The following is a 25,851-nucleotide window of genomic DNA, read 5'->3' on the forward strand; positions in this document are numbered from 1 at the left end:
CTCCCCTCTCTTCCAGGGAGGAGAGTCTTTCTATGATTCTATGATTCTATGATTCTATGTGGGAGGCTTCTCTGGGTTCCACACCTAATTGTGCAATGTTCAAGGATCTGGAGGAACCAACCTTTGTCTAAGTTCATATTGGCATGCTCTTCCTTCCCACAAGGTGTATGGAAGGAGGTGTCAGGATCCACGCCCTGGTAAGAGCTATGGGAGAGGGCTTCTGCATGGAAGCAGCATCAGTTTGCCTTGTGCCTGGATAGTGGGAACTGTCCCAGGTCCTTTACAGCCAGACCCAAGTCTGGCCACTGTCTTGGAACCTGTACTTGATAACCTGCTACTCCCTTTTAAACCACTGAGCCTCTTGGGCTTGCCGATCAGAAGGTTGGTGGTTCGAATCCCTGTGGCAAGGTGAGCTCCCTTTGCTCAGTCCCAGCTCTTGCCAACCTGGCAGTTCAAAAGCACGCCAGTGCGAGAAGATAAATGGGTACTGCTGCAGTGGAAAGGTAAACAGCGTTTCCGTGCACTTTGGCTTCCGTCACAGTGTTCCATTGTGCTAGAAGCAGTTTAGTCATGCTGGCCACATGACCCGGAAAGCTGTCTGCGGACAAACACTGGCTCCCTTGGCCTGAAAGTGAGATGAGTGCCCCAACTCCATAGTCACCTTTGACTGGACTTAACCATCCAGGGGTCCTTTACCTTTACCTTTTTACTCCCTATTAAGCTCTCTTGACAGTGAGTGTGCCTCATGCCTCATTCAGCACCCTGCAGGCTTATAGATCAACCAGAACAGAGCAAGCAAGCTGATTGCATGTACTCAAACCGCAGGAGATTCTGTTTTGATGAAATGCAAATTAAGATTAAATTCCTATATGTCTGGCTTGGGCGAATGGTCTTCTTGTGGTTTCTTTTTGAGAATAAGTCATTCATTTGGGCTGCTGGTTCAATCACAGTTCATTTGGTCTTGCCAAGCAGAGACAAAAATTTCATTGGAAGAGGGTTTTTTTTAATATCGAAGTACAATGGAGTATGAATCAGGCAGACGTACCCTATCCCACTCCCCTCTTGTTCTATTCTGGTCTCCCTTGAAAGGGAGATAAAAGAAAAGGGGGGGGGGAGAGATGTTACTACGATAACTGGTAGTTCATATTCTCAGTTGGTTGGGGTGTATATTGTAGAGGCTCATCCCTTTTCTAGATTTTGTTGAATCATAGAATCATAGAGTTGGAAGAGACCACAAGGGCCATCGAGTCCAACCCCCTGCCAAGCAGGAAACACCATCAGAGCACTCCTGTCATATGGTTGTCAAGCCTCTGCTTAAAGACCTCCAAAGAAGGAGACTCCACCACACTCCTTGGCAGCAAATTCCACTGTCGAACAGCTCCCACTGTCAGGAAGTTCTTCCTAATGTTTAGGTGGAATCTTCTTTCTTGTTGAATCTTTCCTCCAACAAAACTTGTTGCATACACACAGACGTGATACTTGAAAATATATGAGTCGAAGAGTTCACAGCCCAAGGTACCATGCGCATGGGATTGCGTGGTGTAACTGTGGTAATATTCTGACACCTACCTGTGTCATAAATGCCAGCTGGTTTAGAAGCACAATGGCTAATGGGCCATTTCATTGTATGGCTTCGAGGAGGTTGGGAGAGGAGGGTCTATGCTACGGTTAACATTTCCAACCTGGTGTTGTCATATGACATACTATGGGGTGCTCTCCATACTCGCCAACCCTGCTTATCCCCCATCCTATGCCAACCTTCCAATCTCCCTTGCCAACCCCTTCCTTTACACCTCACCTAGACCCTCCACCCCCTCACAGCTCCTATTGGCCATGAAAACAGCAGCATGATGACATTTTCTTTTACCAAAATATTATATAGTAAGATATCAAAGGAGTACAAAAGTGCTCACTAATCTCCATTAGCCATATTAAGAGACAATATCTGTGGGCCACCTTAAATTTCACTGTGGAAGCATAGTATTCTTCCACCCTGCCAATAGATACAGAGTGTGGAAAGTCCTCAAATATATAGCCTTAAGGGGCAGTTAATTCAAGTGTGTGGGTTCGACCCCCCTTTTATCCAGGCACTGCCTGCGTCAAGTTTTAAAATAATATCCGACAGAATTGTCTAAAAATATTAACACTGCTGCTGCTTCATAATTGTCCTTTCATGGCCTTGCGCTGCACGGGTTGTAGTGGTTCTCTTTTGAAACATTCACAAGTAGAGAAGGCATATATTTTCCATCTCATTTGGCTGCCTTAATTTGTTTCCTTCTTTAGGTGTTAAGTGCAATAGCTGCTGGAAATATTCAAATGAGTCCGGTGACCTTGTTAGAAAGGAGCATTCACCACCTCCCCTGCTGGGACTACTGTACTCTGCAGAACCAAATATTGCTTCAGTTAACACCCTGACAACTAGCTTAAGTGTGTGTGTGTGTGTGTGTGTGTGTGTGTGTGTGTGTGTATGTGTGTGTGTAGAAGCCCATACCTATTTTTATCACTTACGGCTTGTGACCTCGTGTGAGCTGACCTATATTGTTCCCTGATATAAGAGTGTTCTTGGATAGCTGAGCTGTACACTTGCCTAGTTATTCACATGCAACATTCAACAAGTGTACAGTGTGTGTACCTGTGCACATAATACCTGAGATGTACAAATGAACAAGTGTACACTCCTTTCACACAAGTGCTTGCACATGTGTGGAAGCAGCTTGTACCTGCATTTATAAATTATATTTATTTATAACTTTCCCAAAATTTCAATATACAGTGGTACCTCTAGTTGCAGACTTAATCCATTTCAGAGTGCCGTTCCCACCCCGAAAAGTCTGCAACTAGAGTGCCTCTTCCGCACATGTGCACGGTGTGATCGAGTGCTTCTGCACATGCGCAAAGCACGCAGATCGCTTCTGCGCATGTGCGGGTGGCAAACCCGGAAGTAAACACTTCCGGGTTTGCCGCATTTGTAAGCTGAAAGTCCGTAAGAAGAGCGGAACGCAACACAAGCTATGAGTGTATACAAATTGTGAATATCTTTGTCTATCTAATCATTACCTCTAGACTTCCCATCCCTCCATGGCTTCCATTGTTACACTGCATATTTTCTTTTAACCACCCACTTAGACTCTAAACAATATCCTAGTTTTTAATTTCTGCTGCTTGTACATCAAATCCTACTTGTAGATCTATCTGGATATTGCTCCTCTTTAAATAATCTACAAGTACCTGCGTTCAGTGTGATGCTAAGCGTTGGATTATCATAGGACCATATGAAATGTGTGTCTCTCATTCATTTTAACGAGCAGTGCTAATGCAGGAAAACACCACAGCCAATTGCTCTGTGCACTTCAACCTTATCTCAACTTCCACAAAGAAGTAATCAAAAAAGAGCTACCATGACTGTAGACCAGGCCTCAGATACAGCAGACTACCCCAGATGTGTGTCCTCTGGATATTTTGGATGATAGCTCCATTCAGCAACAGCTGGCTTGGCTGTGTATCTGTCTCAGGATACCCTCCAGGTATTGTTGAACACTCCATGTCCCATCAGCCTCAGCCAGTATGGCCAATGATCAAGGGTGATAGGAGATGTAGTCCAGCAACATTGTGAGGGCCACAGGTTCCCTATATCTGGTGATGATGCAAGGATGCTTCTGCAGATGTTACCCACTGACCATATCTGGAAGCCTCACTAAAAGCTCAAGAACTCTTTCTCTTTTGTTGTGTGTGCCCTGGACTGCAAAGTCTTTGAACACTTGGCTTGGCTAGTGGGCTATGTTCGGCTTAGTGGGTCACATGTTTTGGAGGACCAATTTAGAGGGACATGTGGAAATGGGCTCAAAGCATTCTGGTGAAGACAAACCAGCTAAATATCACAATATGCAAACTTAATCTAGGATAAAAAAACACACACCATCCCCTGGGTTTTTGAGGGGTAAAGTTTAAGCAGGTAGAGCTTGACAGGAGGTTGTATCCAATGCTAAACTTTCTCAGAGTAGATCCAGTGAAAACAATAGGCTGATATAATAGGATTAGCATTCACCATAACCCACAGAAATTGGGTGGTGTACGTAGGTCTGTAAATATCTGTCCATCACCAAGGGCAGGAATGAAATGATGGGAAAGTTACATGAAAAGATCTTGGCAGGAGCCAATAGGCTGGCATCCCAAACATCTGAAGGCACAATGCCACCCCTTTTTGTTAATTAAAAATCTGCCCAAGCATCTTTCCATTTTGCTTTGAAGTACCCTCCCCCCTCCTTCTCTATTTAATAATGTGAGAAAGAAAGAAAGAATTCGCATAACAAAGCATTTGAGTGAAAATGCTGATGGCGGACACTTATTAAAATTGAAATTTTGATTCTAGATCTGTTTATCTGAACACAGGTTGTCCCAGTGATTGTTAGACCTTTCTTCTCTAAGTGTTGGCAGGGCATCAGGGCAATCCAAACCCTTGAGCTCAGTGGAAAGAAAGTTTCAATTGCAGCCCATGTGAGTAAAATCCCATCCACACAAAGTGAAGAGCAGATCCGTTGATGTGTCAGTTCACAAATTTCAATCTCCTCAAGCATTTGTATGGAGAGGAACTGTGATAGTTGAGCCGAGAACCTGTGATGGGCTGCCCCCACCTCTGTCCCTAAATCTGACCCCGCTCGCCCCAACTGTACTCTGAGCTGCCGAGAAGTTCTTTGATACAAGGCAACCTACTGGGTCAAATATCCCCAGAAGTAATGTAGCTTAGGGTTTCCAGAAACATTTTCCTGAATGCAAAGTCACTCAAAGTTTCATAAATAAATCCCTTATGAGAATCACTGACATATAGGAAGGACCTGAGTGACATTTTGAAGCAGCAGCTGAATGTCATACAGCTGCAGAAGGAAAATAAGTGTCCTCTCTGAACAATGCTGTCCGATTACTATGCGAGGCCACCCATACCTGCTCTTAATAAAACCTTGTAGCAAAATTTAATTTACTTTAAAAAAAGAATTCCGGTCGCCATAACAACTTGGTGCAGCTGTTCATGTGACTTAATGAGATTACAAGTGGAGAAGTATTCTTTTTTTCTTTTTGAGGAAGTGGGGCTAGAGACAGAAATTATGACTGCAATGCTAAATCCATTTACCCAGGAGTAAGCCCCATTGAGCTCAGTGGAGTTTGGTTCTGAGCAGGCACGGTTGGGCTTGCAGAGTCACCACTTCCACCCCAATTATTTTATTTAACCATATGCATTGCATGGAAAAAGTGTTTACTATCTCACCCAAGGCATCCCCGTGGACAAAAGTGTTTTGGTCTCTTAAGAAGAAAAGGATGTTTCCATATGTGGCATATCTGGCCTTCTCATAATAGTTTTAGGACAGGGAAAATTAGGGCAAACAGGCCATTAATTGGCTCCACTTTTCATTGGCTCTGGCTCCACCTATTTTTGGGCTTCCTGCCTTCTTCCCTACCAGCCACCACTCTTCTGTGAACATTTGATCATTGCTGTTTTGGAGCAGATGCATTTGTAACTTGAATGATCATTTTCTGGCCATTTTAAGTATATACGTTAGAAACTGATTTTAGGGGACTTTTCAGAAAAGGGCCCTTTGAGGACTTCCTCCTGTTTGATTTGGTCCCCTTGAAGTGTGACAGAACTGCAGGCTCTCTCTGTCTCTCTTTCTTTTCTCATTGTGAGGAGCAGCAAAACATCTGTGAGTGGCAGACTGCAAGCATCCACCATTTTGTTTTCTGTCCATAGTGCTCAGGATGTTGCACTTGTCCAGTGAAAAACAAAATGGTGGTTACCACAGAAACATGAAGCGGTGGTGTAGGCAGGGCAGCACCTCTTGCACTTCTGCCTCCTGAGGCAGCTGGCTTCACCTCGCCTCATAGGTGGGCCAACCCTCATGTGAAGACTGTGTGTACCTGATGGGTGTAATGTTTGAACAAGCCTATGTGAAAACAACTACAGTAGTACCTTGGTTCTTGAATTTAATCCATTCCGGGAGTCCGTTCGACTACTGAAACCCATTCAAAAACCAAGGCATGGCTTCCGATTGGCTGCAGGAGCTTCCTGCGCTCAATTGGAAGCCACAGAACCAGCGCCAGACATTTGGCTTCCAAAAAACGTTCGCAAACCAGAAAACTCACTTCCGGGTTTGTGACGTTCGGGAGCTGATTTGTTCGGGATCCAAGCAATTCAACTACGAAGGTACCACTGTAATGTCTTTGGCTTTTTGTAAGTAAGAAGGTTCAAAACCAGAGTCCTCTTCAATGCAATCAGGTACTCTATGTACCCAAGGGGGGAAGCTCAAAGTGTATATCCACACTGGTAAAAATATAATAAACATATAATAAACAGTTGCCTAACTTGTTACTTTCTGACCGTAAGAGCTGTTCACAAAACAACAACAAATAAACCTATGGTCACGTAAACCATACTCAATAAACACATGAGACGTAACTGGCTGTGTTCTTAGATAAATAAGGTATAGTATTCTTAGTATCAAATTGTAAATTGATCATTCTATAGTCAGTTCATGCATAAGGTCCGCAGCTACTACTATAGCATAAGATCCACTGTCCTGTAATATCACATATGTTTTGCCCAGGATGGCGAAACAAGGCCAATATTCTGGAAATCCGTGTCTTAGACTCTGTGAAATGATTTTGTGGAACTGTAACAACCTTTCATGTGGATTGTTTGGACTTTATGAACAGACAGGTAGAATAGACACCATTACACGGGTGGACCTTATGCATGAGCTGACTATAGGATGATCTGATCCACTGGGTCTTCTGCTTTGTTCGTTTGTTGAAATTTATGAGTTACTTCTGTTTAAATTTACAATTTGATACTATGAATAGTATACCTTATTTATCTAAGAACACAGTTGGTTACGTCTCATGTGTTTATTGCATAAGAGCTGTTCGGCACTGGAAGAGAGGTGGTGGACTCTTTGCTGGAGGTTTTTAAGCAGAGCTTAGATGGCCCTATCTCATGGATGCTTTAGCTGAGATTCCTGCATTGCAGGGGGTTGGACTAGATGACCCTTGTGGTCCCTTCCAGCTCTAAGATTCTAAGATTCTAATTTTATGGAGAAAATTCAGATTTGCCACCTCATGCGTACTGATTCGCCCTGCCTTATTGTACAGCTAGCTCTGTCTTGCTAGTTCAGGCAGTTACACTCTGATCCTCAATATGTTCAATTGATGAATCTGGATGTGAGCACTTATTTTTTATTAGTTCCATTGCTTCAGACCATTTTAAAGAAAATAGAAATACAATATCAGTGAATTACTGAATAATGAGCATCTGTATAACAGTTCCAGCAACGACTTAGCACTTCTGAGTGTAATAGTAGAAGCTAATGGTATGCCTCCACTTCTCAGAAAATGGTGTGAAAGCAAACACACAGTTTTATATAAAAGGTGGAAGATAGGCACAGCAAGATATGCAAAATCTATTCCAAGTCCCACTTTATATGTGGTGACTATCCGGGGGGGGGGGGCAAGAAACATTGATCCCTGCTCCTGCCCTCACTCTGATTTCGTTGTATGATGCTGTGGTGTTATGACTGTGCAAACATGTGGTAGCAGGGGCAAAGAAAAGTGAGTGGTAGTGGTCAGGATGAAAGATGAGTGAACAGCGCCAGGTTGCCTTTGTCTATTCCATTGTTCTTCATCAGAAAGTCTTTCTTGCTTTCTTCTTAATGCTACAATAAAATGCTATCTTTAATTGCTTGATAAAGATTCATTGCCCCTCCAGATAGCTGATGTTTTTTAAGGGGGGATTGTTTTGCAACATGTCATTGATGTACTAATAATGCATTACTGGCAGATTTATTTTGGGCTGTCCACACATTATTATTATTATTTTATTTATATACAGTCGTACCTTGGTTCTCGAACGCTTCATGACTCAAACGTTTTGGCTCCCGAACGCCAAGTGAGTGTTCCAGTTTGCAAACTTTCTTTGGAACCCGAACATCCGACAGGGCTTCTGCGGCTTCCAACTGAGTGCAGGAAGCTCCTGTAGCCAATTGGAAGCCGCACCTTGGTTTTAGAACATTTTAGGAACTCGAACGGCTTTCCGGAATGGATTCTGTTCAAGAAACAAGGTACGACTGTACTGCCCTACACCCGGAGGTCTCAGGGCTGTTCACAGGATGAAACCCAAACACAAAATTCTGCTTCATTATTTGTTCTGTGATGATTCCCCAGTGTTACCACAATATTGCCATCTAGAAGAGGGCACTATTGCATTCTGCAACAAAAGCAGAACAGCCCCAGCCCCTTGGAATATACATGGCACAGAAAGTTATGCGATTTCAGCAGGAAACTGTGGGACATGCACGGATTAGAAATGAAGTGGTGTGCCCACTCCAAAACGTTTGCAAGCACAAACAATACTGAAAGTGTCATTGCCCTGAAGGCTGGCAACATGAAGCCCACCATGTGGGAATCCCTTGCAGATGACCAGAGTGCCTGGAAACAGCAGTCAAGTTGTGTATCCATAGCAGTGACAAGAGGAGGAATGATTGCTGGGAGGAGCATCGTGCATTTGAAGCACAACTGGATGCCTTCACCTGCCCCAGCTGCAACATAACATGTCGCTTTCACATCCGTCCTTACAGCCACAGCAGGCACTGCAACCTTCCAACAGTTTCAATTCACCCTCAAAGGCATGCTCTTCCATTGTCTCCCAAGGGAAATGATGCCAACCAGCTGAAGAAGGCAATTCTCACTTTCTTTCTACAGTCTGAAATGATAGCAAAGGTAAAGGGACCCCTGACCATTAGGTCCAGTCGTGACTGACTCTGGGGTTGTGGCACTCATCTCGCTTTACTGGCCAAGGGACCCAGCGTACAGCTTCCGGGTCATGTGGCCAGCATGACTAAGCCGCTTCTGGTGAACCAGAGCAGCGCATGGAAACGCCGTTTACCTTCCCGCCGGAGCGGTACCTATTTATCTACTTGCACTTTGATGTGCTTTCGAACCGCTAGGTTGGCAGGAGCTGGGACCGAGCAACGGGAGCTCACCCCGTTGCGGGGATTCGAACCGCCAACCTTCTGATCGGCAAGTCCTAGGCTCTGTGGTTTAACCCACAGCGCCATCCGCGTCCCTTGAAGAAGGCAATTCTCACTTTTTTTCCACAGTCTGAAATGATACTATCAAGGAAAAACTTTTGCAACGTAATGCATTGTTTCTGTTGGACTTGATAATCTTCGATCATCTTTACAAAGATAGAAGTGACAAGGTAACAAAATACCCAAATTATATATGTAAATAGTTTCCCTAAAATTATGCATAGCTCCCGCAGTAAATGTTTATTTTTGAGAAATGGAGAGCGAGGGTGGGGGGGTGATATTTAGCACTACGGCATTTTCTTCCAGAAGCTTTCTACCCTCTGAAATCTAATTTAATCTGTCAAATACTATTATCCAAATACCATTTATTGTACCATTGTGATTTATATAGGTTTTTAATTTCTAATAGCTTACAGTAATCTAATTTTTCTGGGAATTTATTACGCTTTTATCTCCGGCCTCTAACCCTATCCAAATGATTACTCTAATTCTATTCATACTGGCAAGGAGTGTGCTCTGACTCTGCACTTTCTCTTTATAAGTAATTTTATTATTTCTGTTATCCGTTTTTCTGTCTGCCTAAAAGTTCCCCACCCTTTTTTTTGAAAAGAAGAAGAAATGTATTGAGTCTGGCCTTGAAAGAACTCTTGATGCTGTTTATATGAAAGTGCGGGGGTGGGGGTGGGATAAGCTAAAAACCAGGCTACAGTATTTGTTAGGGCTGTGTGTGGACCTGCCCTGTGGCTCACTCTGTGGCCCTTGGGTTGGTCCAATTTACCAGTGTTGTGTAGTGGTTAAGAGTGGTGGATTCGTAGTCTGGTGAACTGGGTTCGCTTCCCTGCTCCTCCACCTGCAGCTGCTGGGTGACCTTGGACTAGTCACACTTCTCTGAAGTCTCTCAGACTCACTCACCTCACAGAGTGTTTGTTGTGGGGGAGGAAGGGAAAAGGAGATTGTTAGCCGCTTTGAGACTCCCTAGGGTAGTGATAAAGCCGGATATCAAATCCAAACTCCTCCTCTTCTTCTTCTTCTTCTTCTTCTTCTTCTTCTTCTTCTTCTTCTTCTTCTTCTTCTTCTTCCTTGTGCTGCCCTGGGGGCCACCCACCGCAAATCCGCTCCCAAAACAATTCTAACATAAAACAGGGTTTTTTAAAAAAAAAAAGTTGGGATGAGTACACACCAGACCTGAGCAGGATCAGATCCTCCTGCTTCATAGGTGTAAAGCACAAAGGTCTAATCCTGCACAGTGCTGCTGCTTTGCAAGTCACTTCCCTACATGCAAGGGAAGCTGCTTGAGAAGGTGCAGAAACTTGCACCACACAGAATGCGGTCCTCCTGTTCAACAGGAGCATCCCATCCTATGTAGTGCTTCATCAGGGGGCAGGAACAGGAAGGAGAAGAAGTCTTGGAAGGAGAAGCAGCTACTGAGGTCTCTCCTTCCCATGGTCTCTCTGCCTACTCTCTCACCCCCGCACCTCTGCAAAGGAACCCGCACTTGTCTCTAAGCCTCTCTGTTGCCATAAGCCAGGATTATAAAACATACGGCCACCTTTCTACTGCTTTATAGTCCTGTTTCATATTCCGTAGTCATGCTCCAGTTGGCTAAGGGAGCAGAGAGGCATCTTGCCAGCTGAGCTAATTGCCTCATTCACTTTTTGTTTTAAAAAGGCTGGGGTTATGTAAGCACTTCTGAGTTATTAAAACATTACAGGCAAGCTGATGCTGTAGTGCCTCATCAACAAATTGAAATATTTATAAAAGCAGGAAGACGAGAGCTGTGATCACACCACAGCGACAAAATAATCTCTTTTTTTTAAAAAAAATAATATTTATTAGCATTTTCAAAAAACAAACAAGAACAAAAAATAAACAGAACAAAAGAAAAATACAAAAATACATAACAAAATTAAACAACAAAAGAAAAATAGAGAAAACACATAAAGTTATCGTTCTTAACCTTATTTCTCAGACTTCCTCACACCTCCCCTTCTTGTATTCCAATTTAAGTTGTCAGTTCAGCAAGTCCTTAACTTATTTCTTTACCTTAACTTATACATTTATTCTAACATACCATTTTTTACTTTACTTCCTTTTTTCCATTTCCTCCATTTATTTTTAACAATCTTATTTTCAATTAATTTAAAAAAGAAGAAACCAATTTTACCTTATTTAAAACACACATCAATACTTATACCTCATTAACTATTCTTAGACCTTTTTCCTAAAGTCGACCAAAATTTCCCTTCCACGATTTACCCAATTTCCTTACCATTAATTAAAAGTAAAAAAAGAAAACAAATTATCCTTATGTGCCCTTTGGATTCCCAACCTCTACCCACCCTTTTCCCGGTTCCAATCCCCGACCAATGTCCATCAGTCTTTGTGTTATTTATTTAACCTGGAGACCTCACATCTGAGGCCCTTTTATCTCTCTCAGTTCCTTTCTGCCGGTCTCTTTGATGGTCCTTAATGTTAAACCCCAAGTCTCGAAGGGGCACCGGACCAGCAGAGTCCTTGTTGCTTCCAGCCAGTCTTCCATACTTAAAGGCAAAGCCTATGGGGGGCTCCAACTTTTGTTTCAAATTTCTTACAGATCCAGATGTCCCCCAGGCTCCAGCTTTCACCTTCCGCAGATTTATAATCCTCAGGTCTTCAGATCTCCTCCAAGGGAGATCTCTCCATTTTCCAGGCTCCCATTCAGACCAGGCTTTCCACATCCAATTTTTATTATCCTTTTTTATCATCATGTCAGGCCTCATATTGTAACTCTCCTTTAGCTCCTGCACGTCTCCTGCTTCTCCTTCATTTTCTTCAAAAACAGCACCTTGCTCCATCATTTCTGCACTTTCAGTTTCATTTATTTGTTCAGTTGAGTAGGCTTCCTGTTTCAAATCTTTATCCAGCTCAAAACTGTTGTTTACTGACCGGTGTAGTAGTGATATCTTTGTAGACATAACATTGTATTCATCTTTCAAATTTCCCAAGAGAACGAGCGCTCTGTCCAGTTCTGCTTGGAATTTACATACTCCAGTCATTTTTGTAGTGTAGTATCCCTATTACCCCTCTAGGGGGATTTTAGTTCCTTAATGTTCCTTTCAGCTCGAAACCAAAAGTCCAGTTATTTTGTATCAGCCCTCGTTGTTTTCAACAAAGTTATACCAGATGAACCCACAAAAACAGCAGAAACAATGTTCTCTTTTTCCAGCTGGCAACTAGCTGACTAGCAGCTCTCTTGACAGCTGTCAAAATCTTCCATGCAACAGACTTTCTCTTGGGGCGTTCCCGGGTCTCGGGGGGGGTGAAATTCCAGTCCCCAAATTCTTTTTATCCTCCAGTAAATCCTTATAATGTCAAAACCGTGAAATCAAGATCTTTTCACTAGAAAACAGGTTCTCTCGACCTTGGTTGCCCAGTCCTTTGCTTTAACTTGTTTACAAAGAGGGGGGGGTGACTTCCTTTTTAGCCCCTTCCCGCTCGTTCCAAATTCAAAATTAAATTTTTTTTTTTTAAAAGTCCCAATCTCCGTATTACTCACGGGTTAGTATTTTAGAGTCCAGTCGATCTTGGAAGAAGTTGGCGCTCTCTGTCAATGGCTTGCGGCTTCACTCCGTACGCGAGGGAGTACTCTCAGCACCACGCCTCACCCTGCCTCCGTTCCGAAGCCTTTAAAAAGGCTCCGTCGCGGATTGGGGGGGCGCAAATGGTGCCCGCCGAGTCTCTGTGTTCACAGGCATCTGCGCCTGTGATTTTAAGGGTCCCCGCTTCGCCGCAGCGGCCAGACCCAGACGCTACGGAGCCGATTCCCTCCGGAGCTCGGAGGGAATCCGCCATTAAACAATGGCGCCAACCCGGAAGTCTTCGCGACAAAATAATCTCACTACTTGATTAGTGGCGTTGGGGCAGCACGCGGGGCATTGGTTTCCCTCATTTCAAAATATGACCAGGCCCATCCCTTCTGATCCCATCATACAGAACCGCAACGGGTGTAGCTGCCAGATTCTGAAGAGGAACATCTGTAAATGAACCTTTTCATGCCAAGGGCCACATCCCCTTCTGGCCAACTTTCTGGGGGCCACATGCTAGCGGAGGGTTAAACCTAAAGCAAAAGCAGGCAGGACAATGAATATAAATTTTGCTTTTGTGCAGCAGGCCAGTTCCTTTCCATCCTTTACCCAGGAAAGCGAGAAGCAATGCCAGAATTCAAGGAGCCGCTCTAGGCAGGCAAAAACCAGCCAAGGTGGGTACAAATCTGGGATGCTGAGGGTTGTAGACTCTGGAGAAAAGGGGTGGGAGGTGAGGAGCTGCAGGTTGCAAGGAGTCCTGAGGGCTAGATGCTGAGTCCTGGACCTCCCCCACTGAGGTGCATATTGCCTTATTATCTTTCAACATATTTCAACACAGCCTTTGGGGATGGAAGACGATGTCAGAATAGCCTTTCCATTTAATGTTTATCTGTTACAGCTTTATACATTTAAACCACGTATCCAACCTGCTGTGAATATCCTCAGAGAACTTTGGCAAGATTTAGATCCGGTGTGGGGAAAGTTTGGCCCCCCAGATGTTGCTGAACTACAGCTTCTATCAGCCCTAGCAAGCATAGTCAATGACTATGAATGGTGGGAGTTGTTGTTCAGCAACCTCTGTAGTGCCAAAGGTTCCCCATGCCAGATTTTGACATACCACTGAAATATGACTTCTTGTTGTTGTTTAGTCGTTTAGTCCTGTCCGACTCTTCGTGACCCCATGGACCAGAGCACGCCAGGCACTCTTGTCTTGCACTGCCTCCTGCAGTTTGGTCAAACTCATGCTGGTAGCTTCTATAACATTGTCCAACCATCTTGTCCTCTGTCGTCCCCTTCTCCTTGTGCCCTCCATCTTTCCCAACATCAGGGTCTTTTCCAGGGAGTCTTCTCTTCTCATGAGGTGGCCAAAGTATTGGAGCCTCAGCTTCAGGATCTGTCCTTCCAGTGGCTGATTTCCTTCAGAATGGAGAGGTTTGATCTTTTTGCAGTCCATGGGACTCTCAAGAGTCTCCTCCAGCACCATAATTCAAGAGCATCAATTCTTTGGTGATCAGCCTTCTTTATGGTCCAGCTCTCACTTCCATACTTCACTACTGGGAAATATGACTAAGGATAGCTAAACATTAAGAGAAACGTCCTAACAGCAAGAGCTATATGATGGTGGAACCTATTGTTTGCAGTCTCTCCTTCATTGGGAGTATTTAAGGAGAGGCTGAACAGCCAGTTGCCTGGGATGCTGTGCATTCTTACACTGAACAATGGGGTGGAACATTGAACATTGAACAATGGGGTGGAATGGAGGACCTTCAAGATCCCTTTATAAAATTATAGAATTCAAACCTGAGATTTTAGCAGAATACTCACATAGGCAGCACCATGGAATAACGCAGGAAAGGAAAGCTGATGCTTCTTCCTTGAAATTACCTTCCTGCTTCTGGAGAGAATTATTTCTTCACAAGAACAATTTTACTGTTTCTTCGCCCCCTCCCCACGTTATTTTTCTACTGCCTCCATTAAGTACAATTTCATACAAAAGTAGTCCAAAGATACCAGTTGCCTGATGGTAACTATAGAATTGTAATGAAGTTGTGTGGGCTGGTGATGCACTGTTAAAGAGGAGGAAGGTCCTAGGAACAAATATGCTAGAAATGTTCATTAAGATGAGCCATGCATTCTTTGGAAACATCATCCATTTTATCGCCCCTAATAATATTCCTGATGCTATCTTGGCTATTCAGGTGCTAATGTGCCTAAATGTTAACAATACGGAGGTGATGTGCTGCAGAGGATTTCTCCACCCACAAGTAAATTGGTAGGATGTTTTCCCAGAATGTACTTCGCAGGCCCTTGGAAAAATACAGAAAAGTGTGGGGAACAGCTATGAAAAAACAACAACTAGTGTACTGCAAGAGATACGTCTTCCTATATACATAAAAATGTAATGCTGTCATCACACAGCCCCACTGGAGGATTTGTGGTGCTGCATCACAATCCTAGACATGCATGAAGAAATTGTGTTGGGAAGGTGAAAAATGAGCTTAGTAGTTGTATGAAGGGAGAACAGGAAGCTCTAGGGGGTTAACATATGGGGGGGTGACAGGGGGGTTGGGGAGCAGAGCAACCAGGGGCACAGGCCCTAGTTTTCACTTCACACAAACACCTTTCTCCAAGCTGAGTTGCACCCAGACGTCCAACAGTGTCTGTATGTGGAATAGGTGGGCTGCCATTTTGTTGTTAGCCTCAGGCAACCAAGTAACTTGGGCCCACCAGGCTCAGTCCCAGCCTCAGAATGTCCCGAGGGCTGCATTCAGGCCAGTGTTAGCTTCTTCATGTTATTGAAATGTCTCACTGCCTGTGGAGATGTGATCCCTTTCCCCTTGCCAGCCCTTGAGCCAAAGGAAGCTTATTGCAAATGCAGGAAATCAGAGACGTGGTGATTTAATCAAGGAGTTTTAACTCACAAAGAGAATTTCAGCTAAGAAAACAATTCTGGAAATCCATCCTTTCAGAAGGGTGTTGTGGAGATATCTCACGCAGAACAAATGCCTCCAGTGGGGAAAGGGACAGAAGGCAGCTGATACATTAGACGAGTGGATTTTTATTTTATTTTTTGAAGTGTCAAGTCTAGGAGAGATGTTTATTCTCTACGGCTCCACATGCTCCAGTGCTAAAATGCCAAAGGGGCGTCAGGGATGTAACCTCCAGGGATACTTCCTTACAACTGATAGAGAAGGGAAGGCTCATGGTAAGTTCGAATCATTAGACAACACAGAGGTGGGGGAAGAAGACAGAGCAAACCACACTTCAGTTTAGCATTTTAATCCTACCAACAAAACAACCTAGACTCGAAGCACTGTAGCGTAATTTGATACTGATCTCCACTGGTAGGAAGCCATCCTCCCTTTCTTTTTCATATTTGTATCTCATTATTCCAATTATAGGAAGCTCACAATAAAATTGCCTTAAATGAAAAAAAAACCACAAGGCACAATTGGATCCCTGCGTCTGAATTCTGAATAGGGTGGGGCAGCACTAAAAGGAGGATACAGGTTTGCATATAAGCTAATTTTTTGTGCCTAGCTACAAATTTAGAAACAGTTGCTGTGATTTTAATATTTTATTTATTTAATAAATTGTATATAATGCTTCAGTGTAACAAAACAAAACAAAACCTCAAAGCGGTTAACAAAAAGATTAAGACCATAACACTGAGAATTTACAACCCCATTTTAAAACATGCATAAGTTAAAATACTAAAAGAGATTAAAATGACCTTAGCTTTCTAAGCATCTGGCTGGCTTGTCTAAGCAAGAAAGTTTTTAGCATGCCCCCAAAAGAGTGCAGTGAAGGCGCCTGCTTGAATTCAATTGCCAGGGAGTTCCACAGGGCATGTGCTGCCATGCTAAATGATCAAGTTCTTACAAATGTAGAAGGGGTATTATGTGGCACCTGTAGTAGGGCCAATTCCACTGATCAAAGGTGTTGAGTGGGCACATGTGGGATAAGGTGATCTTACAGGTAAATTGGTCCTTCTAGGTTAACTGGTCTTCCAGGTAAACTGGTCCCAATGACACCTTGAACCTGGCCCTGTAGCAAAATGGTAACCAGTGCAGATCTCTGAGTACGGGTGTCATATACCTCCAACAGTTCTCCAGTGAAATTTTTGTTGTTGTTTAGTCGTATCTGACTCTTCGTGACCCCATGGAATGAGAGCACACCAGGCACTCCTGTCTTCCACTGCCTTCCGCAGTTTGGTCAAACTCATGTTGGTAGCTTCTATAACATTGTCCAACTATCCCATTCTCTGTCGTCCCCTTCTCCTTGTGCCCTCAATCTTACCAATATCAGAGTCTTTTCCAGGGAGCCTTCTCTTCTCATGAGGTGGCCAAAGTATTGGAGCCTCAGCTTCAGGATCTGTCCTTCCAGTGAGCACTCAGGGCTGATTTCCTTCAGAATGGATAGGTTTGATCTTCTTGCAGTCCATGGGACTCTCAAGAGTCTCCTCCAGCACCATAATTCAAAAGCATCAATTCTTCGACGGCCAGCCTTCTTTATGGACCAGCTTTCACTTCCATACATCACTACTGGGAAAACCATAGCATTAACTATACAGACCTTTGTTGGCAAGGTGATGTCTCTGCTTTTTAAGATGCTGTCTAGGTTTGTCATCGCTCTTCTCCCAAGAAGCAGGCGTCTTTTAATTTTGTTATTGCTGTCACCATCTGCAGTGATCATGGAGTCCAAGAAAGTAAAATCTCTCACTGCCTCCATTTCTTCCCCTTCTATTTGCCAGGAGGTGATGGGACCAGTGGCTATGATCTTAGTTTTTTTTTTGATGTTGAGCTTCAGACCATATTTTGTGCTCTCCTCTTTCACCCTCATTAAGAGGTTCTTTAATTCCTCCTCACTTGCTGCCATCAAAGTTGTGTCATCTGCATATCTGAGGTTGTGAAAATAGTGAAAATGGGGACGTCCTATTCCATACCCTCCAACATTTGTCCGATGACAGTAGGGATGTCCTAAGGAAAGTACGACATTCTGGAATCAAATCAGAAACCAGGACAGCTTCTGTAAATCTGGGACTGTCCCTGGAAAATAGGGACAGTTGGAGGGTCTGTACAAGACCTTGCTGTGGTCAGTAGTTGTGTTGCAGCTTCTGGATCAAGTGTGAGGGAAGCTCCCCCCCCCCATAGAAGACATTGCAGTAATTCAGTCTTGAAGAAACCAACACATGAACCAGGAATGGCTTAGCTGTCGAACCATCCAAAAGCACCCATCACCTTTACAGCAGGGAGCTGCCACCATCAGTCTTTCCTTACTTCAGAAAGTCAGATCTTTGAGAGAATCAAGTTTGTTGTGTGAGAGACCTCTCGATCAACTGTAATTGTTCAACCTGAAGGTACCAGACATAGTAATATCAAAAATGAGGCTCCTTCTTCTCCATTCAAAACCACCTGTGCCAACTTCCACCCAAGGCTGTGTCTGTCCTAGTGCTTGCCTAAAGGGCATTGCACAGGAAGGAAGGAAAACTTGTTGGATATCTGAGTCCCGGGGCTGTAGATCAACACAAAGAGCCGTTACAAGGATGATTTCCCATTATTGTTCTGTTTTTAGATTGCAGCAGGTATGTTAAAACACTTCCGTGGCCCGCTCTTCCACACACCTAACGACGGGCCTGCGCTAGTGCGTGAAACCACGCGCGCAAAGGAACACATTTTACAACCTTATAAAAGTCAAGGAGAACATGACAGGCATTAAATTGACTTCTCCGTGTTAAACGAGGTGACCAACTGGAAAGAAGCCTCAGCCCTGCTGACAACATGACAGATCGGAGCAGTTAAAGGATTTACAGGCAATAAAAAGAGAGAGAGAGAGAGAGAGAGCATGGGGTTGGGGGCTTTCTTTCTTTCTTTTTTTAAAAAAGTCCTGCATATGTATTAGCTTAGTGCATCATTTTGCTTGCACAAAGTCTTCAGAATGCTTCAGGAGATTGATTAGAAAAGGCTTTTCACACAAACACACACATTTTTTTTAAAGGGTCCGCAATAGTCATATGAATTGACTGGACCGCTAGTGCAGAAATATGTTAACTACTGACAAGGAAGAGGACACTGCTTGCTTTGTACTTGTGGCTTTCTTTCTTTTTTGCCCATTGAGAATTTTGGGGCTATGTGTAGTCTTCAAGGGCCACGTTTACACCACACATTTCAAGCGCTGCGATACCATGTTAAGCACCCTCGTCTTTCCCCCAAAGAATTCTGGGAGCTCTAGTTTGTTTAGGGTGCTGCGAGTTCTTAGGAGACCCAATTTCCCTCCCAGAGCTACAGTTCTGAGAGCAGTTTCACAACCAATCCCTCTTTACAGACAACTCTGGACATTCAGTATTCTTTGGCTACTGTGTATGTTCAGTTCTCTTTGGCCTGATGTCTTGGAGGGCGAAGGTGCCCACTTAGGATTTGTTTCAAAACGAAACTTTAATACTTTCTGCAAATCTTGAGGTTCCCTGAGAATGCCAGGACCTTCCTTGTGTTACTCAGTTGTGCTGTTTTGGATCTATAGCTGTCTTAGGTCAGCGCCAGAGTTCCATCTTAAGAGCGACTGGGTTTGAGAAATATAAATGTTGCTGGCATCATTCAGCGGCATATAGCACAGGCACATATGGGGAAATGTGTATGTGTAAAATTGCCTGCTGGTGAACTGGAAAGGGGAGGGGTGGCAACACCAACTTGAAAGGCATGGGTGATTGGTGCGTTTGAAAAGGGCTTTACAATTAGACTTCTGGCAGGGAACAAAAAGAGAATTGTTTCTCTCGGAAGAATAGTGCCTGCTTTAGAAGTCCCTTCCCTCTCTCTGCCAGACCGCATGCATCACTGTCCATGCATTCACTTGACAGTTGAGTCGAGAAGTTCAGAATGACAACTCCCTCCTCCCCTCGGGGTCTCCTCCCAAATTATCCTTGACCGTTTGGCTCTCTTTGGGATATTTGTTAAGCGGCCGCTGGAGGACAGTGTCGAAAAAAAGGGCGGGGGGGAGAGAGACTCTGTCCTAACCCTTGTGGCATGCAGGAAAATTCCATTCTCTTTATGCGCCGCTAATTTTCTTGATCCCGATTGGCAACACACACGTTGCTGTGTTTTCCTGGTGATATTTAATAAAGTAGAGCTGCTTGTCCTTTGCTTTGGCATGCCTTAAACAGCCTCTCTGTTTCTCTCCCGTCAAAGCTCTCTTTGGACTTCACCGGCTTTCTCTCTCATGCACCCTCTTTTTCTCACGGTTACCCATCAATCTGTGCGAGAGATTCCTGTTTTAAAAGGTACGGTAGTGGTGCATGCAGGTGTGTGCTGGATTAAAGCGCCAGAACAATGGCCCAGTCACCGATGGATTCCTTTGCATTCCTCACAAGCAATTCACAGATCCTTCAACTGCACAGTTATTGAATAAATGAATTCCTCACTCATTGCAAAGCCTGCGCTGCGGTCGTGAGAACAAGTTCTCGTTGCCACTTGACCTCTTTGCAGGTGACAAAAATGGTTTCTCTCCTTCCCACTTCCTCCCCAGATCCCATTCCTAAGGAACTGTTGGCAGGGCTGGCTGTCTCCCTATCCCTTTTTATATACAGGCACGGCCCTATATTTAGCAATGTGAATTTTTTGTTATAAACATGGAGCCGTTCTTTGAACAGGTAGCTGGTCTACTCGCATGGCTGCAAGTGAGGAACTGTCTAGAGAGCTTCCTGCACCAAGTAGCACAGCAAGGAAACTGTTATGTACTGAAGTTCTCACCCTGGGCCAGCAGGGGGATACTGTAGATAGTTTTCACTCGGGTCCGCATATGCAAATAAGGGATTGAAAGTGACGTTCAGTGATTGGATAGTTACAGAAAGTGGTTACTGTTGCGTTGTAGTGGAGTTCTATATAAGCAGGCTGGCTGAACCCTTCAGTTCAGTTCAGTTCTGTTCTGGTCTGTGAATAAACAAGAGCTGTTTGAAGAATCGCTGTGTCGTCTGATATGTTCACCCACAACTTAACAGAAACCATTGAACTGGAACCTTTGTCCTCAGTGAGCTCAGTGTTTTGCTATTTTTCATTGCAGGGAGACAATTTATATATTAAAAATGGAATACCCCACCTACCTAAAAGTTGAAGTGTTGCAGTCCACACTTCTTCCACCTCATTTTCCTGTGTGTGTAAGCCAGGCCTTAGAACCCTTCACTCAAGACATTGCTGTCTTTCCAAGATGAGGGAGGCCACTGGGGCATTGCAAAAGAAAAAAAGGAGGGTGGCAAAGGGGGGGGATGGGGAGAGAGAGGATATGTGCTATTGGGAAAAGGACAAAAGGGGTGTTAGAAAGGTTGCATACACCCGCAATCTCTACTGAGCAGCAGCAAGATTCCATGGGGGTTCCAGGTGCTCAAAAAGGGTTGTGTGTCCATTGGGAGATCAAGGTACAGTGGAGACTAGTGTATTTCAGAAAGAGGTTTTATTGTACACATATTTACACCAATCCAAAGATTATTGCATTACTTCACAAGAGGAGTTTGTTCCCCATGACAATGCAGCATTTTTGTCAAAGGCATCTTCCATGCCATGTCTGTGCAAGGAGCACCTCTTCCCATATGAACCTACTGGGTCCCTGAGATCATCTTCTGAGGCCCTCCTTCGTGTGCCTCCTCCTTGAGAGGTCCGGAGGGTGGCAACACGAGAAGGGGCCTTCTCTGCAGTGGCTCCCCATCTGTGGAATGCTCTCCCCAGGGAATTCGCCTGCCGCATTCATTATACACCTTTAGGTGCCAGACAAAAACATTCCTTTTTAACCAGGCCTTTGGTTGACCCGATTTACATCCTATGCCCTTTTAAAAATGGGGGGGGGGCTATTGCATTGTTGTTTTTGTTTTTATTAGTTATTTTGTGGTTTTATATCTTGATTTTCTTCTGTGAACCGCCCTGAGACCCCCTGGTATAGGGCGGTATATAAATTCAATTAATAATAATAATAATGTCCGTGCCACTGTCCCATCCTGCCAAAATGGTTCTGGCCATCACAGCTGCTCATGAGGTTCTGCCGCCTTCCTTTCTTTTTCCCAAGAGCCACTGCTCCAAGTAATACCTCTCCAGCTGTCTGCTCGCTCCCCTGCCCCCTTATCCGGACCTCTGCTGGTTAAAAGGACAATATTTTTTTCTGTGTGACATCACTCTCCCGTCACCTTGGCAACCTCCTCCCTCTACTGGCAGAACCTCCTTCCTGGTTGATGGGTTAATTATGTGTTTCAATGCCTTTTACCATTCTTAATGACTTCTATCTCAGGTGAGGCCCTGGCATCTTCCCTTCAATACTCCAGATATGAACTAAATTCTACCATTTATTATTTTCTAACATTATTAAATTATAACATTCACAAACGCTAGCACCCACAAACTCTTTTGCCCCAGATCTGCAACAGCAATTTTCAGTTTGCACAGCATCTGTATATGTTACTTTATAAGTATATATGTAGATAGTTGAAACCAGTGGCTAGAAGTTACATTTCACCAAAGGCAAGCCAATTAATTTCTCGTCTAAATTGCCCCCACTCCAATTCTCAGCTCACTTTGCACCTCATCTCAGATCATGCAAGTCAGTCTCTGTTTATTGAATTTACCTGTTTAATTTATCATCCAAATGACCCAGATCGTGCTCTTCAATCAATTTCCCTTTAATCCCATACCCTACCCAAATCGATCTTTATTTCAAAATCAATAGGCTGTGCTTGCATCACAATTCCCTGTACAGTGTGTGTGTGTGTGTGTGTGTGTGTGTGTGTGTGTGTGAGAGAGAGAGAGAGAGAGAGAGAGAGAGAGAGAGAGAGAGAGAGGAAATGTTCTTATGATGAAACAAGATGGCTTGTAGGGGATCTCCATGTCAGCCTGTTTACTGATGGCAAGATGAACTTTTAATGCCAACACTCACACTATATATTTGAAGTGATGTTGTGATAGCCTGGGACTTGGGCTCGGATTCGGAACCAGAGGAGACTCAATCTGCACTAGATCCTTTGCCTCAGGCATCATCTGAACCAAGTCTGGGGCCTGATCCTGAAGAGTCCCAGTCTACACAGGTTCCCCTGAAACAAACACCAGCTGAGCCGAGTCAGGGGCCTGAGGCTCCAGATGCGGGGATTACCTCGTTGCCTTCAGCTGGGCCATCACTTACAGCTGCTCCACTACCGGTTGGGTCAGGGAGGCTGAGGTGGCTCCTGGGTCTAGTAACCCACTGATGTCTCCCGAGCTGCAGAGACTCAGGTCTAAGAGAAGGGGAGACCTGAGTACTCACAGGAGGAGTGCTCAGTTTCGGGCAAAACAGGGAGGTGAGTCGCCAGGGAATCAGGACCGGCCGCTACCCTGACAAAGATAAAAGGCTGTCGGACCCCGCCTCAGGTTGTGGGAGCAACATTGCTATATGCTAGATCCTGCCTAAGATCCTGTATCTGTCCTTGCCTGGTTTCCTGCCTTATGTCCTGCCTTGGCCCCGTCAGACTGACTCCCAGCAGAACCTTCAGATTGTGGACCGGACCTGGACCGCATTTCACAGGTTACCCCTGGGCCCAGCACAGCGATGAAGTTTAGGGCCCAAAATCACAAGAAAGGAGATTCCAGCTAGACATCAGGAAGAACTTTCTGATATCAAGAGCTGATTGACAGCAGAACAGACTCCCTTGGGAGGTTGTGGGTTCCCCATCCTTGGAGGTTTTAAAGCAGAGGTTGGATGGTCATGGATGCTTTAGCTGAGATCCCTGCAGAGCGTTGGATTACCTGACCCTCAGGATCTCCCTTCCAGCTCTACAGTTCTATGATTCTAAGTGGTAACATAGTGCTTCAGTTGTCTGGTGTGATGTGACCTAAGGCTAAGGCGAGCCGTGCTTTTTGTTTGTGATGTTTGGCAGCATTGTGATGGGGGAAGTAAGGGTTAAGCCTTCCCCCCCAATGCACATTGCCGCCCCAGTGAAATTCGCCCCCTCCGTGCTTACGACTGGGTTTTTAAAAATTCAGAGTACGTTGCACATTTAATGTAATCTGCCGTTTGACCCTTAAATGAACAAGATAAGGGTCCACATTCTGTTGATTACAGTGGGATTTGAGTGTGCTTAGGCTCAGGCCAGGTTTTATTTGCCAGCAATATAATTAAGCCTGATAGCACAGCTATCTTTGTGATGCTGTAAAATCTCATCCCTCCACTCTCTACTGTCACTGCATGGCCACTGGAAGTGAAAGCGGTTTTTTTTAAAGCGCACGAGTTCTGCAAGGGGTGGCGGTTGGGGAGGACCCCTTTAACGAATGTGGAGAATCTGGCACGATAACGAACGACGAAACCAAAGGCAAGCTTGGTCTACTGTATATGCTTGTCTAAACCAGCATGAAAGGAACCTGTGCTCCCATCTGGAAAAACTGTTCTTCTTATCTGTAAATGTCATCCAGCTCATAAACTCAGCATTTAGCCAAATAAGGCAATTCCCAAAGCAGCAGCAGCTTTGCTTAGAAGTAGAAAGAATTTTTTTACATTTTTTTTAAAAAGCTCTCTCATTACCAAAGCTGGGCTTTCTTAAATAGGGATGGATAAATCTGTCAGATTCAGTTTTCTCATTTTCTCAGTGCTCATTTCAGTTCACTACACTTGTGATTTTTTTTAAAGGCTTAACAAATTTTCACCAGCATTTTAGAAGTGTTTCTCCCACTATGCATATTTCCCCTCCCCAATTCCCAGAATGGTTAAACCATCAATCCCTCATCACAGAGAACTCTAAGAATTGCAGCTCTGGGAAAGGAATAGGGGGTCTCCTAACATTTCTCAGAACCCGTAGCAAACTACAGCTCCCAGAATTCTTTGGGGAAGCTATAATCATTTAAAGTGGTATCATAGTGCTTTAAATATATGGACTTGAATTAAATCACTAGTCATTAAGACTTGATTTAAATCATTTTACAGAAAGGTTCAACCTTGCTGGCATCCTCTTAATATTACACCCTGATGAAGGTTTGATTTTTAGAATAAGAAATTTTCAAAGTAGTTTTTACAGTTGTATCAAAAATCATTGATTTAATTATACTGTGGTACCTCGGGTTACAGACGCTTCAGGTTACAAACGCTTCAGGTTACAGACTCCCCTAACCCAGAAATAGTACTAGTACCTTGGGTTAAGAACTTTGCTTCAGGATGAGAACAGAAATTGTATGGTGGCGGCGGGAGGCCCCATTGTCATTGTCCCATACAGAACAACAAAACTGAAAATCTACATCAGACATTCAGAAACCAACAAGCCTGCTATCCCAGCCTGGTTAACCCCTTAAAAACTCTTGTAGCCCCTTAATTAAATACAATATACTCCCATAGAGACTACCTTACACTGCGTTTCAAACCAAAATCGCATTTGAATAGAAACTGTTTCTCAGGCGGCTTCCAATTTTGAATTCCCCACAATGCCTCAGGGCTCCTGGCGCTTCTCATACCCAGCCACTGCCATCAGGGGAGCCTGGATACAGAGGACGAGAATTAGTCTGAGAGATGCATACATTGTCATCACTTAACAGAGAAAAGCAAATAATCAGCAGTCTCTTCACTGTGGGTTGGTTCCAAGCTTTGTCATGCTTAGAGGTGGCCCATTAAAACCTGTGGGACTTAAATTAACATTGACTAATGTAAGTCTTGTTTACAGGTTAACTCTAAGCAGGTCTAAGTTTGGATCCAACCAAGGTATCATGTTCCCATTCATGTTGATTCTGAAGTAAGTCCCAATGGCAGCAGTGGGGATCATTTCCCAGTACATGTGTCTGGGATTGCCATTTGAAATCGTTTATACACACCTGGTCTTCAACTGAAAAACATAAGATATAGTCCAAAAGGGACTATACACAATCCAGAGGGACTACCTGGTGTTTAACTCCAATATTATTTCTGGCAAAAGGGAAACATATTTTGTAGACTGGCATCTGAGCATCAGTAAAGGCATCAGTCAAGGGGGAATTTATCCATTTTGATCCAGCAGCAATATGAGTAAATCGCTCTTCAGATTTTGGATTGTGCTGATTTTAGTTCATAGTAGTTATCTGTGTGTGTGTGTGTGTGTGTGTGTGTGTGTGTGTGTGCGCTTTAAAAGGCTACAGTTCTACGCACAGTTACTTGACAGTAAGCCCCATTGAACTAAGTGGGATTTACTTCTGTGTAGCACTGTAAACACCGGGACGTGGGTGGTGCTGTGGTGTAAACCACTGAGCCTTGGGCTTGCC

Source organism: Podarcis raffonei, chromosome 12 (assembly GCF_027172205.1).
Source record: "Podarcis raffonei isolate rPodRaf1 chromosome 12, rPodRaf1.pri, whole genome shotgun sequence".
NCBI classification, from domain to species: domain Eukaryota; kingdom Metazoa; phylum Chordata; class Lepidosauria; order Squamata; family Lacertidae; genus Podarcis; species Podarcis raffonei.